Here is a 6,258-nt window from a genome sequence, read left to right on the forward strand (position 1 = left end):
TTATTTCGGATTTGAGCAGAGGATGTTGTAAAATCCTCGACTTGAAGGTTAGGTTCGACATAATTCTTATGAATGCCTTCAAATTATATCGTTTATGCAATGTGCAAGGATTGGTGAAAGTTCATGCGTAAATCCTATTACATTGGTAAATGTTTTTATGAATGCCCTCAATTTATATCGTATATGCAATGTGCAAGGATTGATGAAGGTTCTTGCGTAATACCTGTTATATACATCGGATGATTTTTACTTTTTTTTTCTATGAATGCCTTCACTTTATATTGTGTATGTAATATAATGTGCAAGGATGGGACGTATCGGTGAAAGTGCAAGTGGTGAAGCAAAACGATTTGAGAAGAATCGCCCAAAATTCAGCCAACTGTAGGTGTAGAACTCATTGGAGCAAAAACCACAGTTTAGACTTGATTTTCGGCGCCGACCACAGCACCTTACAAAGGGGACCTTGGTTTAAGTTAAACTGATTGGATTAAGGCAGAGATTCCAAATCGGGGAGAGGGAGGGGGCGTGAAGGCAATCATTCAGATAATCTGATTGGTTGATTTGACTCTTTCCTTTGAAATTTATCCAATCAAAAATCAAATTGATCTCAGATTGTGGTCTCGGCGGCCATTAGAAAAAAAAGGCCCATTCCAAACACTCACCTGTCGTCCATGATTCTCGAACTCGAAGACTCCAGAGTGGCCGACCTTTGCATTCGGTTCTTAGAACGCTGATACTCCTTGAGCAAATCACCCTGGTCGTAGGTGGCAGGGTCCAGACTGGGGGGTAGGGTGTCACTGAGTACTGGACCGTTACCACAGATTCCTTTCTTCTTCTTTTTCTTCCTAGCCTTTTCCTATTTAAATAGGATCGGATTTCTTGCCAGTCCCTTTCAGATTTCGTCATATCCATAAAACCGCCTGTTTGAATACCATATGGAATACATATTTAATAACATTGTTGGAATGCTAGATTGCATACTCGAATATCTCAGGCGTTACAGTACAGGCATGGTTGCATATCGGAATAGATAACGCATATTGTGTACCGTACCTCATGTCCTGATAATATATTCTCCCTCAAATCTTGGCCATGGGTCACACAATCTTTACACTTTTTTCTTGGTCTCCTTCGTCCTTTTCTAGGCCTCCCTAAGGTATATTGTGTACCTCATGTCCTGATAATATTCTCCCTCAAATCTTGGCCATGGGTCACACAATCTTTACACTTTTTTCTTGGTCTCCTTCGTCCTTTTCTAGGCCTCCCTAAGGTCCCATTTTAATCCCAGTCCCTGACTGGTGCAAATCCATTCTGCCCCAGTCTACAGATTATGAAAAACATGGTCCAGCTTTTAATCAATAAATCATAGTTGTTATTTATTAGGACTTGATATTCAATATTTATTGGGGCTCGCGATATTGCTATAGGTATTTATTAGGACTCGATATTGCAATGTTCACGCTCCTAGGCTTGAAAAAACTAGAAGAGCGACACCACGCCCCTATGATATCTCTGTTCTGATATTGGATAGAAATGTATACCTGATATTTGAAATTGGATCGTATTGGATAGAAATCTAAATCAGATGGGCGATAAGAGACACAATATTTCCCAATTAGGTTCTCGGTCGACACGGGAGCACCAGAAAGTAACCCGTTGAAATAGTTGCAATCAAAATACGAATGCATTTTTTTTTTTTTTCTGAGTGGACATCGAACCCAGGACCTTCTGAAGAATCACTGACATACCATGACTAGAAAGTAGAAGACCTATATGCGATTAGAATAAACTGTTTTGATAAACTGAAGAGGATGTCGCTTATTAAAGAGATAGTGATAAGTGTTGGAATATGATATCCGTATATCGACTTGAAGAAGTGTTTCCCAAAGTAGTTAAATAAAAGTGAAAAAAAAAAAAAGACAATCCTATCAAGTAATGAATTAGATAAAATTAGATTAATCACAGCATTTAATTACTAAGTGTCTCCTTTCCAATCAATTTTCAAATGAAAAAAAAACAACAATCCTATCAAGTCATGAATTAGATAAGATTAGATTAATCACAGCATTTAATTGCTAAGCTTAAATATCTTTACAATCTTTTGCTAAACTTAAATAAGATTTAGAGAATGGAATTGAAACTATAGATAAATATTATAAATGAACTCCCCATCCGTGGCACAAGCGCTGCTTATGCGGGTGGGTATACCATTTATAAGAAAATGTATGTTCTGAGTTTTTTGTCAATCAAATATAAATGGAAACTTATAAAAAAAAACAACAACAATCCTATCAAGTAATGAATTAGATAAAATTAGATTAATCACAGCATTTAATTACTAAGTGTCTCCTTTCCAATCAATTTTCAAATTTCACTCATCTTTTGCACTGGTAATGCAGCCACTGGTCGCAACTCGTATAAAGTTATAGCTACTCAATAATCGTTCTAAAGAGGCTAAGTGCACACTCCAAATAAAGACCCAAAAAACTGTCTGCTCAGTCGGAAATCGAACCCAGAATCTTCGGCGCGCAAGCCTAGTGTGATACTCACTCGGCCGCGGATGCTACTGTTAAAGCCTGAGACCCATTTTGGGCGGACATGTTTCACTCATCTTTTTACACTGGTAATGCAGCCACTGGTCGCAACTCGTATAAAGTTATAGCTACTCAATAATCGTCCTAAAGAGGCTCTAAGTGCAGACTCCAAATAAAGACCCAAAAAAATGTCTGCTCCTTCGGAAATCGAACCCAGAATCTTCGGCATGCAAGCCTAGTGTGATACTCACTCGGCCGCGGATGCTACTGTTAAAGCCTGAGACCTATTTTGGGCGGACGCTAACAGATTGAGTCCGGTTGAAATTTTCATTCAGGTAAGAAGTCGCAAAAGCATTGGGACTCAACTTGTAAAAATAGGTCTTACTTAATTATTATTATTATTATTATTACTCGCGCAGAGGTTCGAGGAACTCTGAACTAATGTCGAGCGCGAAGGCTCTGACAAGAGTTCTGAGCCCCTACAACTGGCACGTGGAGAACACTGCACTGAGCAGATCCGCTGTAAAGGATAGAGCGATCAATGTTCAGTTGTGTCCTTACCACAGACACTTACACTGGTAGTGCAGCCACTGGTCGCAACTCGTATAACGTTACAGCTACTCAATAATCGTCCTAAAGAGGCTAAGTGCACACTCTAAATAAAGACCCAAAAAATGTCTGCTCTGTCGGAAATCCAACCCAGAATCTTCGGCGCGCAAGCCTAGTGTGATACTCACTCGGCCGCGGATGCTACTGTTAAAGCCTGAGACCCATTTTGGGCGGACGCTAACAGATTGAGTCCGGTTGAAATTTTCACTCAGGTAAGTAGTCGCAAAAGCAACTTTTTTTTGTATATGTTCTAAGCAATTGTAATTGTACTATGGAACAATTGTACTATGAACTCAACTCGTAAAAATAGGTCTTACTCAATACGTTGACTACCTTTTGGGCATCACTAGTTCAAGACGAGCCAAAGTTCAATTGAATCTACCTACGTTGACTACCTTTTGGGCATCACTAGTTCAAGACGAGCCAAAGTTCAATTGAATCTTCCGATAGTATGACTTGGTATGTCTTCATATGTCTGACTTGCTTCATATGACTGACTTGGTCTCATAAGTCTTCAATAGGACTATAGAACAGGCTGGACAGTTCAGACTAAACGATGTTTAATTGCCTTTCTATGTCAACGGATAAGTACAGAGCAAGTAGTTCAGTCTTCATATGTCTGACTTGCTTCATATGTTTACTTGGTCTCATAAGTCTTCAGACTATAGAACAGGCTGGACAGTTCAGACTAAACGATGTTTAATTGCCTTTCTATGTCAACGGATAAGTACAGAGCAAGTAGTTCAGTGACTTGCTTCATATGACTGACTTGGTCTCATAAGTCTTCAATAGGACGATAGAACAGACTGGACAGTTCAGACTAAACTATGTTTAATTGCCTTTCTATGTCAACGGATAAGTACAGAGCAAGTAGTTCAGTAATTTGTAGACCGATTAGCAGCGGTGTCAGCTGAGCTTGAATAACTTCATTTATATACGGGGACAAGTGACCGTTTGGATATAGATTTATGTGTTAAATATCCCCCCAAAAAAACACTTCGTGTTAAAAAATTAACGTCAAGAGTTACCCTCCACAAAAAAGTACTGATATAAAAAAAGACGTCTTGGGACTCAACTCGTAAAAATAGGTCTTACTCAATACGTTGACTACCTTTTGGGCATCACTAGTTCAAGACGAGCCAAAGTTCAATTGAATCAAGGCTATTCTCCGGTTCGTTTTTGTTAAGCTACGCCGAGCAAGACCACTAAATGGATGAGTGACATGAACGGCCATGCCTTAAGGATTTCGGCTAGTGCGTTATGAAATTTTTCATCTTCAATCTTTCATTCTTCGTTTATGTTTCATGTGAATCTAGCTAGTAGGTACATTAGAGCGAGTGGTATGGCATCCGTGCATTTTTGCAGAAGAAAACCCTCATGGGAGAGACAACCCTACCATTACAAGATTAAGCATTGTCTCAAACCATTTTTACTTTCTATTACTACAGTATAGCGGAGCTATACTAGTCCATGCAACCATAGGATCAGACTTTGAGACCAGCACAATCATAGAGAAAGGGAGAGGAGAGCTTCAGAATCATACATACAGGATGGGATGAAGAGAAAGAATACCAGGATAGGCCAAGAGAAAACATGAGGATATGACAGACTTCTAGGAAAAGATACATTTTTCAGGCAATTTTACTAGTTTTCTTCTATGAAGGTTTTCTTTTGCAAAATTGTATTTTGTGAACCCCCTATCAAAACAAAAGAAACGTGGATAAAATTCGCTCCGGGCGGGAATCGAACCCGCGATCTAGCGCTTGCAAAAAAAACGTGGAAAATGTCTTACCTTGACTGGTTCATAGGAAGTATCACCGTTGTATCCGTTGGTTTTAGGTACTTGATGGACAGGGGGGTCTGCAGCTGACTTGACTGTGACTGTAGATGCTGCCGTTGATATTGACTTGTTCCCACTACTCGATGTAGATCGTATACTGGAAAACAAAAGAATACAAAGGTCAGCTTCTCATCATTGAAAAGGGTTTCTTCAAATTAAATTGATCCCAAGGGCAAGGAAAACCTAGACTCCTGACAAAAGAAGTGTGCCTTTTGTATTGTTTTCACATCGATCGACGCGACGGCTGGCCGTCGACTATGTGTGGACAGTGTGGACACAGCTTTACAATTGTCGGTCGATCCCGAGATTTGGATCATGGTGTGGATGCTCCTCAAGATTTACAATGAACAGCATAAACTCCAAGTGAAGTCTGAAGTCGTGCTCTCGGTAGTGATTTAACTGATTTACAGTTTTTACTTTCATTTGATAGATCAGGAATCAAGAAATCAAGATCACAGTAATAAAAATAGTCGAGTCTTGTACTCTTGTTTCTAGAACTCGAGAGATGGATTCAGAGTATCTGCTGAACTAGTGGTTCTCAAAGATTCTGATAACTGAAAAGCTTTTTAATTATTCATTCGTAAAGTATGTGCTGTACGAGTGTAGGTTAACAAAAACAATTAGATTCTGATACGTCTAGAGGAAGAGAAGGTGACGTGACGCAAGCTGTTGCAAAGGAGATATCCCATTACAGTCCGAACTGGTCCCAAGAAATCCTATCAACCTCAACTCAACATCTCTAAGGACGTAAGGACCGATCAAATCTTGTAGATATTACAACTTCAATTGATTTGGAGATTTGGACACAGGAATGTGGCAAACTTCAAGAACAACTCAACCAAGTAGAATAAAAAGTAGGTTCAAGTTACCTATACAATTACAACCAAATTAAATTGCCATTATCACAGATAAAACCGTGTAAAAACCCCGCACTGTTTCGTACGCTATACTGCAATTTCGCAGTCGTATATCAGTTAACAGTCAACATATGACTGTCTGAGCTGTCTGAAGCATAGATAGCTCAAGCGGACAGTAATGATAGGTCATGTAGCTAGACAGATGAGAATAATGATAGGTCAAAAAGCTTGACAGAGGATAATGGTAGGTCAGAACGCTTGTGTCTAATACGAAGTGAGAACACGGGCCAAAAGTGTCAAATGCCAGGATAGTTGGTGCCAATGATAATCTTGGTTGTTGTTGTTGTTGTTGTTGTTTTAGCGGCTTTAGCTTTCGCCGTATGCCGTATGGTAATGGCATAATAAAGAGAAGATATCT

The sequence above is a fragment of the Diaphorina citri genome, unplaced genomic scaffold, assembly GCF_000475195.1.
Source record: "Diaphorina citri unplaced genomic scaffold, Diaci psyllid genome assembly version 1.1 scaffold1472, whole genome shotgun sequence".
NCBI lineage: Eukaryota > Metazoa > Arthropoda > Insecta > Hemiptera > Psyllidae > Diaphorina > Diaphorina citri.